Here is a 12,071-nt window from a genome sequence, read left to right on the forward strand (position 1 = left end):
TTTGAACGTTGATACTAACTCTGACCACCATGGTGAGAACAACAATGTAGTGTGCCTTGCAACGAGGTGCCTCATGTTGACCAAAACGGAGTTCCAGTCGTGTACCCCATCGATGCTAACTCACATGTCCGAGGTGATAGACAACTTTATGGCCGATGTGATTACCAACCAAAAAACAAAAAGGCGGGGTTGAATGCAACTCTACCAATACCAATCTCCTTTGGAGCAAGGAAAAACAACTCTACATGGTATCGGTAATGATTAACATATTCTTTTTTTAGAGAGGGGAACCCTTACTTAAGAACAGAGACTGTCCAAGCAAAAAAGCAAGGCAAGGGATAAAGGAGAAGTACCCTGTGGCTATCGACGCAAACTTGCCTACAGACCCCGAAAATAGCCTTTGAGGGGGAGCCCGGTCGATAGCCGGGAGTACTTACGACGGCGAGGGTGATGGGATCAATTTGCATGTGATCTTTGAAATGTTACATGCTCAACAGGCAGCGATAGCCCGGTTGCAAAACCAAAGGCGCGCCTCCAGTAGAGTTGAGCCTGAACCATCCTGAGAAAACACTCACAGAAATAAACCAGCCACGGAAAGGCCGGGTGAAGTTGAACCCGGGACCAACCTCGAGGTAATAAATATGCTTGAGGAACTAACAAAGCAGGTGGAATTAGGAGAAAAGAAAATCGAAGACAACGACAAAAAAATGAAGACCTCTAACTCCAGAGTTGATCAAATCCTAGGAGCGCCCCCGATATTGAAAGGCCTGGATTCCAAGAAATTCATTCAAAAACCTTTCCCTCCGAGCGCAACTCCGAAACCGATCCCAAAGAAGTTCCGTATGCCATAGATTCCAAAGTATAATAGGATCGCGGATCCAAATAAACACGTGACCTCGTACACGTGTGAAATCAAGGGGAATGGCTTAGAAGATGACGAAATCGAGTCGGTTCTGCTGAAAAAGTTCAGAGAAACCTTATCTAAAGGAGTAATGATATGGTATCACAATGTGCCCCCTAATTCTATTGATTCGTTTGCTATGCTTGCGGATGCCTTTGTAAAAGCTCATGCCGGGGCCATCAAAGTCGAGACCAGAAAATCGGATCTCTTTTAAGTGGAACAAAGAGATAATGAAATGCTCAAGAAATTCGTATCGAGGTTTCAGATGGAAAAGGTGGACCTACCCCCAGTTGCGAACGATTGTGTCGTTCAAGCATTCACTCAAGCACACAACCCCAAAAGCCCATAGGCTTCACAGCAGCTAAAAAAACAAATTTGATAGAGTACCCGGTGGTAACTTGGGTTGGCGTCCATAACAGGTACCAATCGAAAATCATATTCGAGGACGATCAGTCCGGGCCCCTTCTGGGTCCGTCTATCCTATCAGAACTAATGACAGGTATAAAAGAGTCGTCGATCATAAACCAAGACCAAGAAGAGATCGGTATCAACAGTATAGCGGAGATCGAATGGGCAGTAGATCCGGACGTAACCCTATGAGGAATGAAAAAAGAAGCGATTGAGGCCATAATAGCCGGGGACTCATGAGCAAAAACGGTTTCGACAGGCCAATTAGGGCCAGGGAGCCACTGAGGTTATCAGAATACAAATTCAACATCGATGTCGCCAGCATCGTGTCAGCCATTGAACGCATCAAAGATACCAAGTGGCCTCGGCCATTGCACTCTGATCCTTCCCAAAGAGACCCCAACCTGATGTCTAAATATCATGGCACTCACAGCCACAAGACCGAAGACTGCCGACAGCTAAGAGAAGAAGTGGCCCGGTTATTCCATAACGGACACCTCCAAGAGTTTCTGATTAATCGAGGCAAAAATCACTTCAGGAATAGAGACTCTAACAAGTAGATCGAGCAAGAAGAACCTCAACATATCATCAACATGATCATTGGTGTAATCGACATCCCCCAGGGGCCAATGCTGAAGTCCATTACAAGGGAAAAATGAACCCGAGATTACATTTCGGAGGGGATCATCTCTTTCAATGATGAAGGCGCTGAAGGCATCGTGCAACCGCATAACGATGCCCTAGTAATTTCTATAATCATAAATAAATCTTGATTTAAACGTGTGTTGATTGATCTAGGTAGCTTGGCCAATATCATCAGATCGAGGGTCGTAGAGCAGCTGGATCTACAAGACCAAATAGTACCTGCAGTCCGGGTCTTAAACGGATTCAACATGACATGTGAAACTACTAAAGGGGAGATAACCCTGCCAGTAATCATCGTTAGAACCATTCAGGAAACAAAGTTCTACGTCATTGAGGTGGATATGAGGTACAACACCCTATTCGGAAGCCCATGGATTCACAACATGAGGGTAATACCCTCGACACTACACTAGGCATTGAAGTTCCCCACACCGGGAGGGATCAAAACAGTTTACAGAGAACAGCCAGCTGCAAAATAAATGTTAGCGGTCAATGAGGTAATCCCGATGTCCGCACTCTCGACATCAAAGAATCCAAAGTCGATTAGGAAGGAAGAATCTAAATAGAAATCACTTACACCGACACCAGCCCCGACCAAACTAGAGAAGCAAAAAGCAGGCGAGGATAATGATTACGGAGTTCCAAGTTCGTTCATCGCCCCTGACGATTCTGATGCCTCCAAGTTAACAATCGAGGTGCTTGAGCAAGTCATATTGATCGAAAACTTTCTCGATCAGAAGGTATACCTGGGCACGAGGCTAACTCCCGAGCTCAGGAAAAAACTTATTGAATTCCATATAGCTAACATAGATTGTTTCTCTTGGTCCCATCTTGATATGACAGGAATCCCGCCAGAAATAACTACTCACAAGCTAAGCTTGGATCCAAAGTTCCACCCGGTTAAGCAGAAGAGGAGACCTCACTCTGAAGTCAAGCATGCATTCATCAAAGACGAGGTATCCAAACTCCTTAAAATAGGTTACATTTGGGAAGTTAAGTACCCAGATTGGTTAGCTAACATAGTGGTAGTGCCTAAAGAGTGAAATAAATTAAGAATGTGCGTAGATTACAAAGACTTGAACAAGGCATGCCTTAAGGACTCTTTTCCTTTGCCTAACATCGATTGCATGATCGATGTGATGGCTGGCCACGAGATACTCAGCTTTTTCGATGCCTATTCCGGGTACAACCAAATCTGGATGGACCTAGGCAATCAAGAAAAAACTTCCTTCATCACTAAATTCGGCACCTATTGTTATAACGTAATGTCGTTCGGATTAAAAAGCACCGGTGCCACTTACCAAGGCCTAATAAACTGGATGTTCGAAGAACAAATAGGAAAATCAATGGAGGTTTACATTGACGACATGTTAGTTAAGTCCCTGCGAGCAATGGACCATTTGGAATATCTGCAGGAAACCTTCAACATACTGAAGAAATACAATATGAAGCTAAACCCGGAGAAATGTGCATTCGGAGTCGGGTCCGGGAGGTTCTTTGGATTCATGGTGTCAAATCGGGGGATCGAGATCAATCTCGACAAAATCAAAGCTATAGAAGACATCACTGTGGTGGACAATGTCAAGGTCGTTCAAAGGCTAACCTTGCACATAGTCGCCCTGGGTCGGTTCATATCAAGGTCCTCCGATAAGAGCCATAGGTTCTTCTCATTATTGAATAAGATGAAGAATAACTTTTGGTGGACCCCGGAGTGCCAGCAAGCTTTGGAAGAACTCAAATGGTACCTTTCGAGTCCAACTTTGCTTCATACTCCGAAGGCAGATGAGTAGTTGTACCTATACTTAGCGGTATCCGAGATAACGATAATTGGAGTCTTAGTTTGGGAAGAGGAAGGTATTCAATTTCCAATATATTATGTTAGCAGGACTCTAGGCGAGGCCAAAACAAGGTACCCTCACCTAGAGAAATTGGTGCTCGCTTTGCTAAGTGCCTCCAGGAAGTTAAATCCATATTTTCAATGTCATCCCATATATGTCGTAACTACTTACCCATTAAGGAATATAATTCACAAACCCGAGCTCTCGGGACGACTGTCCAAATGTGTCATAGAAATTAGCAGGTACGATATCAAATATCGACCCCGAACCGACATCAAATCTCAAATTTTGGCAGACTTTGTGATCGACTTCACACTGGCCTTAATACCCAAAGTCGAAAAGGATCTATTGGTAACCTTCGGGACCTCCTAGGGAATCTGAACCCTCTTTACGGTTGGTGCCTCGAACGCAATGTGGTCCGAACTCGGCATCATGTTGAAGCCGCCTATGGGTAACATAGTTAGAAAGTTTATTAGAACTGTGAAATTGACTAATAATGAGGTTGAGTATGAGGCCATGATTGCAGATGTCGAATTGGCTAAAAGCTTGAGGGCCGAAGCGGTCGAAGCTAAGTGTGATTGCCTCCTTGTGGTAAATCAAGTCAATGGGACATTCGAAGTGAAAGAGGAATGAATGCAAAGATACTTGGATAAATTATAGGTAACGCTGTATCTATTCAAGGAATTGACCCTACAACACGTGCTCCAGGATCAGGAACAGTCGTACAGCTCATGAAATCGGTAGTGGAGGAAGGCTTTGCTGAAATAAACTCAACAAGCTTAACATGGGACTAGAGAAACTAGTATATAGATTACCTGAAGACCGAGAAGCTTCCCTTGGATCCTGAAGAATAGAGAGCTCTGCGCACAAAGGTGGCCAGGTTTAGTCTATCCGAAGGTACCCTGTTCAGAAGAACATTTGATTGCCCTCTCGCCATATGCTTGGGGCCTGGAGACACCGAATATGTTTTGAGGGAAGTTCACGAAGGCACCTGCGGAAACCATTCGGGAACAGAGTCTTTAGTTCGTAAGATAATCAGATCCTACTATTACTGGATCGACATGGAGAAAGATGCGAAAGACTTTGTACGGAGAAGCGACATCTGTCACAGACATGCACCAATGATCCATCAACCCGAGGAATTACTACATTCGGTCCTTTTGACTTGGCCTTTCATGAAATGGGGAATGGACATTGTCGGTCCCCTATTATGGGAACACGTTAAGGCTAAATTTATACTATTTATGACTGACTATTTCTCTAAGTGGGTCGAAGATAGAGAGTTCGAGAAGGTCCGGGAAAAAGAAGTCATCGACTTTATTTGGGACCACATAATATGTCGGTTCAGTATACCAGCCGAGATAATATGTGATCTGCCCGAGGCACACCTCATACCTCTTGAAAAAAACTAGAACGATTGGGTCTATTGGGCCCAGTGTGAAGGGATAAGTATAAACACTTAACTACCCCTCCACGTGGATGGTGACGACCTCTCGACTTGGGCACTACTACGTTCTTGCCTTCCCAATTGTAGTCCTTACGAACTATGAGACTCCTTCACCCTGGTCATGTTTGCGTGAGGGCCTCTCGACTTTAAATTCATTTGCAATTGAGCAGCCCCCCAGAATGAACGCCGACAAGGGAGGCTCGGCGGCCGATTCGTTAGCAGCCAGAACGGGGGAAGCGTTTCGAGGACAACCACCTCAGGGGCGACCGCTTCAGCACCAGCAACCGCTGGTTGGGAAGATGAAGAGACATTTTTTTTAGGAACGATTTTTGATGTTTTGTCCATTGTCATCTAGGGGAATGTTTGAAAATTTGGGAAAAGAATGCAAAGTTTTGGAAAAACGGGTTTTGAAGAACAGAGTATGAAGATTTGAAGAAAATCTGGGCAGACATTTGGAGATTTCTATGGATATTGAAGAACAAGGATGAATATATGAAGGTTTGAAGAAGGTTTTGATTATGGCTGGAAAGCTCGAAGGTAGCGATTTAGTCGAAAAGTAGAAAAATGACAAAGGAATGAGGCTTTTATAGGAAAAGAGTGGACGCTTCGTATAATGACCAACCGGTCATTTTGACTTATAGAACCTCGTTCCCTAAAATAAAACTTCCCATATGTATTTTTAATGATTTATGACTCGCGGGGATAGTTGGTTCGGGATTAGGAAGTGTTTGGGTTGAAATCGGAACAATTGGTTCCTTAAGTTGGCTTTAAAAGGCCAAGTTTAACTTCAGTCAACATTTTGAGAAAATGATCCCAGAATAGAATTTTGACGATTTCAACAGCTCCGTATGGTGATTTTGGACTTAGGAGCGTGTTCGGAATTTTATTTGGAAGTCCGTAGTTAAATTAGGCTTGAAATGGCTAAAATAGGAATTTAAGTTTGGAAGTTTGACCGGGGAGTTGACTTTTTGATATCGGAGTGAAAACTAGTTCTGAAAATTTTCATAGCTACGTTATATCATTTATGACTTGTGTCCAAAATTTAAGGTCAATCGGACTTGATTTGATAGGTTTCAACATCGAATGTAGAAGTTGAAAAATCTTAAGTTTCATTAAGCTTGAATTGGAGGATGATTCGTGGTTTTAGCGTTGTTTGGTGTGATTTGAGGGTTCGACTAAGTTTGTATGATGTTTTGGGACTTGTTGGTATAATTGGTTGAGGTCTTGAGGGGCTCGGGTGAGTTTCAGACGGCTAACAGATCACTTTTGGCCTTTGGGAGACTGTTGATAGCTGCTGGTATTTTTCTTCTGAATTCCTTATACGCGATCGCGTGCGTTGGTCTGCGATCGCATAGAGTAATTTGGGCAGAGGTGGATTTGTTTTACGCGATCGCGTGAATGGAGTTGCGATCGCGTAGGCTTAATTTTGGTAGCTGGAAATTTGTTCTATGCGATCGCGTGGGCACGTCCGAGATCGCCTAGGTTAGACCAGCATGTGCATCGCGATCGCGTGTCGGTATTTGCGATCGCGTAGGGGAAAATGGGGAGGAGCTGGGCCACGCACTTAATGATTCGCGATCGCGTGAAGAGATTCTCGATCGGGTAGGGTTGCGGAGTCAGTGCATCACGATCGCGTGGGTCTTTTATGCGATCGCGTAAGGTTATCTTCTGGGCAGTAAAATTTGTGCTATGCGATCACGTGAGTCAGTGCATCGCAATCGCGTAGAAGGAATCACTGGGTAGAGAGTTTAAGTTCTGAAAATGGGACTTCTTCCCATTTTTTATTTTTAACGATTTGGAGCTCGGATTTGGGCGAATTTTGGGAGATTTTCAGAGAAAACAACGGGGTAACTGTCCTTAACTCAATATTGGTTAAATTACCCGAATCCATCACTGTTTTTATCATTTAATTGGTGAATTGAGTTTGAAACGTTTGAAAACCCTCTTGGATAGATTTGAGGATTTGAGGGTCGAATTGTTAGCGGAATTTAGTGATTTTGGTATGGGTAGACTCGTGGTTGAGTGAGCGTTCATATTTCGTAACTTTCGCTGGATTTTCGAGATGTGGGTCCCACAGACTAATTTTTAATTAATTTTAAGATTTTTATTGAAAATGTAGTATTTTCTTATAGAATTGATTCCTATAAATTCTAGTGATTGTATCGAATTATTTTGGCTAGATTCGAGCCAGACAGAGTTGAATAATCTTGGAAAAGACCTTCTAGTGGATTAAATTGGAGCAAATTGAGGTAAGTCTCTTGTCTAATCTTGTGAGGGAAAAATTACCCCATAGGTGATTAAATTAAATAATTGTTACTAATTGTGGGGGCTACGTACGCACGAGGTGACGAGAGTCCTTGCGTAGCTACTATTAATGCTAAAGTCCGGGTAGTTTAGGACTCAAAAGCATGAATTACTTGTGTAAATTATTAAATTATTTGATATATATATATATATATTGTGAATTGTTAGGGAAGATATTAAAGGATGAAAATCTCATATGCTTAAATTTTCTGTTTAAATTAATTAATTGTTAAGAGAAATTGTTCTTCCTCCTGAATTTATCTTATAATAAATATACTCTCATTCCGGAGGTACATAAGAAAATGTACTCATTTCTTGTGGAGCGGGCCGAATGCCTCGACAGGATAGATGCATCTATAGATCGTGCTGCACATCCCTCGATAGTGTACACGAAACTCTGGATCGGGCCGTACGACCTCGGCAGAAATCGTGCTTAATAATAATAATAATTACACGATACTTGGACAGTGTATTGCAGCTTGTAAAGCTATTTGATAAATTAAAAATTTATTGAAATTGAATTGCAGCTTGTAAAGCTATTTGATAAATTGGATTTTTTATTGAAATTGAAGGATTTAATTAATAGATTGGAAATTATTGCATTTGAAGGATTTTTTTAATTATCTCTGCTAATTGAATAAAATTATTGTTAACTCTCATGTTGATTTGAATAATTATAATTTATTCCATTTATTATTGTTGACTCTTAGTGAGTGTCAAAGTCGGCTATCTCGTCTTTACCACTTCGAGATTAGGCTTGATACTTACTGGGAACACGTTGTTTACGTACTCATGCTACACTTGCTGTACTTTTTGCGCAGGATCTGAGACAGATACTAGCGGAGGACCTATCATCGCACATCCTCGTTATCCAGGGGCATAGTGGCGAGCTGCCTTTCTGAGCCGTCCTATAGCTACCAATGCCTCTTCTTGTATTTTTTTAATTTTGTCTATTTTCATTTCAGACAGTATTTGGAGTTTTGTATAATCTACTAGATGCTCATACACTTGTGACACTAGGTCTTGGCACACACATTGGTAGAATTTGGCGTCTTATTATTTTCTTAGATTTAAATTTTATCGATATATATTTAATTTATTAGTTCGCTTGCCTAGATATAGTGTTGGGGGCCATCACGACCTATAGGTAAAATTGGATCGTGACACTTCGCATTCAGAGGCAACTGTTGGTGAGACGACACATGTCCGAAGTCAGAACAAAGTGATTGATGGGGCGTTTCGACTCCCTCATTGTAACGTACAAAGGAAGGAACTAGAGTCATATGTCGTTTCCCATCATTTCGGCGAGCCTGCTCTTTGAGAAACGAGGGGACTATCTGTATACGGGTAAAACCGAGCCCAATGAATGACTCGATTTCCCGGCGAGTCAAATAGAGTATAAACGCAATCGTAATGAACCAGAGTCAAAGTGAGGAGCCCCTCGTACTGGTGCTCGGGCAAAACACCTGCCCTCGGGGGTATCGGGACCGTGTCCTCCAGGTCCGGTTCGAGGATCAAGACTTCGGAGAGCATTACCCAACAACTGCACACGGATAACGAAGGGCCGTGATGTCTGTGACCAACCGGATATTACGACGTGAATCTCGGCCGTATCGGCAAAATATCAGTAATTAGCGAAACAAAAGAGTTTTACCTTTCTTAGAATTATACTTAGGGTAAAACTCCCCTACTATATAAAGGGGAAGCTTATTATTCATGGGACACATTGTAACACGCATATGTTCTTAAGTTATTCTCTATGTTGTTCAAAGTTCTTATTCTTGTTCTTAAGTTCGTCATAAGTACAAGCTTGGAATCGAGGGCAGGTTCTTCATCGAGCCATCAACCGAGCCCGAAATTACCCTTATCATTGATTTGGTCATTTATTACGTCTTTCATTTGCTTAATCTAACGTCATTAATCACTTGTATTGAATTAATCCACATATCTTTAAAACCACATATAAATTCAATTGCTATCCGTTTTTTAAGGGTAAACAATAAGAACACGTGTCCAGGATCGGATACCAGTAAGAGGGTTACATGGCTTGTTATCGTGGTGAGATTAACTTCTTGGATGCATCTTATTTCAGTGTCTCCAATTTCATAGTGGAGAATTATTGGCTGCCTTGGACTGGAGTCTCTTACACCGGTGGTTTTTATATTTATAAACAAGAATTTTTTCTTGGTCCTTTATTTAATTTGGTTGTGTTCTTCAGTTAATTCCAAGTCTAAAGTTATTCAGCGGGTATGAAGTTTGCACTATAAACTGAAGAACTTCAGACTAATTTGTCTGAAGTTTGCACTATAAACTGATGTTTTCCCGATTGTCTTTGCGAGTCAGGCCAAATTGCAGGTGAAAATATCTGAAGTTTTACTTTGATAAGGTCACACTTCAGGCAAAAAATTCTAAAGTTCAAATTTTAGACATAAGTTTTTGTTACTTCCGGCCCGTATGTCTGAAGTTACCCGAAAAGTGGATAGACCTGCAATTTTTTGTGCAAAGCGGGTATAAGTTCAATAGTGACCCCAAAAATGGATATAGATGCAAATGCCTCGCTAAAATTTGTTATTACTCCTTCAAACAATCTCGGCAATGACCATCGTTTGCATAATTGGCCTATTTATCGCGTGGAGAATTGCATTTGTTTTAATCGCGGTCCAACGTCTCCTCACATTGTGTTTCTATCGCGGGCCAAAGGTGCCGATACTGTTTGGGTCAGTCTTCGCGGTGTTAGATCGATATTCTTTAATCAAGCCACAGAGGATTCAGAAGGTTACAACCCCGTGAAAATAGCGGGCCATATTCAGATGTGCGACGTGGATTTACAATAAAAATCGAAGCAGGAAAATCAACAGCATTTGTAGGACAAAGTGGATCAGGAAAGTCTAATTCGTCTGATACAAAGATTTTATGATCCTTTAAATGGCTTAGTAAAAATAGACGGACGCGACATAAGATCGTACCACCTGAGGTCTTTGAGGAAGCGCATAGCGCTTGTAAGCCAAGAACCTATATTGTTTACCGGAACTATAAGACAAGACATAGCCTATGGAGAATCAGAAGAAGTGGAAGTCACAGAAATTATAGAGGCTGCGAAGGCAGCAAATGTTCATGATTTCATATCACCATTAAAAGATGGATATGACACATGGTGCGGGGACAGGGGACTGCAATTATCAAGAGGGTAAAAACAGAGAATCGCGATAGCTCATGCAATATTGAAAAATCCAGGGGTGTTACTGTTATTATTGGACGAGGCGACAAGCGCATTGGACAGTAAATCAGAGAAAGTAGTACAAGGTGCGCTTGAGCGAGTGATGGTTGGGCGAACAGGCGTTGTTGTGGCACATAGGCTAAGTACTATACAAAATTGTGATACAATTGCTGTGTTGGACAAAGGCAAAGTTGCGGAGAAGGGAACTCACTCTTCTTTGTTGGCTAAAAGGCCTACTGGAGTTTACTACTCTCTTGTTAGATCAGTTAACCATCATTCTTAGTTCGTTATTATATGACTAAAGCTTGATTATGAGTTTTTAAATAATCTTGAAACTCCACAGCCCCTTAATGTTTTTCCTCTTAATTTCTTCCCAAATAACTCTTCAGGAGATTATAATCGATGCATGGTAGTCTCTTTGTCCCATTTAAATGTATAGAGGTCGGTACTATTAGCAATACATTTAATTTTTATAGCTGTTACTTGAATCAATATTCATCTTCCACTCTTTACAATAACTCAATGTAATTCCACAAAGTGGGGTATGGGGAAAAGAGTGTATATGCAGACCTTATCCCTTACCTCTTGCAGGTAGGGAAGTTATTTTCAATAGACCCTCGGCTCACAGTCACATCAGTTAAGAAATGCAATATAAAAATAAAAAAAAAGTTATGGAAAAGAAACAGGAAGAACGAGAAAGCAACGCGACGAAACAGGAGCAACAACAAATATAAAATAGGAGTCCAAGAATATGCCAAAAAGAGGAGAGAAAAAAAACTAAAGCTACCGGCATAGAAAAGAAGTACGCTATACTAACTACTACCCCCTCCATCTTAATTCCCGATCTTCCATTCTATCTAGCACACTAAATCTATTCTCTCTTTAATTCATTCCTAACTTTCTGTTTTCTTGTTGTTGGAAAAGAAGAGCTTTATAGAGATAAATTGTGAAGTCAGCTTTAGCTTAGAGCTACGGTTGAGGAAGGAATTATATCCATCTCACCGCGTTATTTTGTCGTAATATTTTTCATGTAACTGTTGTCTGCACGTGGCATCCTATTTGAAATCTTTGCTCCTTCCCTTTGTTTCACTCACAGTCCAGAGACTCCCAATCCCATAACATCTTGGTAAATTTAACTACAGTACTTTCCAAGAAAATATCCTCATGTGCACGTAGTTTCCAAAAATAATATCCCATTAATGATCGGAAACAACTTTCCGAGAAAAAAAAGAACTCTCCCAGGAAAATTCCTACTCAATTCATGTGAACGGAAAACATTCTTATTTATGTTAATTATTAAAACCTTTTTCT

The sequence above is a fragment of the Nicotiana tabacum genome, chromosome 20, assembly GCF_000715075.1.
Source record: "Nicotiana tabacum cultivar K326 chromosome 20, ASM71507v2, whole genome shotgun sequence".
NCBI classification, from domain to species: Eukaryota; Viridiplantae; Streptophyta; class Magnoliopsida; order Solanales; family Solanaceae; genus Nicotiana; species Nicotiana tabacum.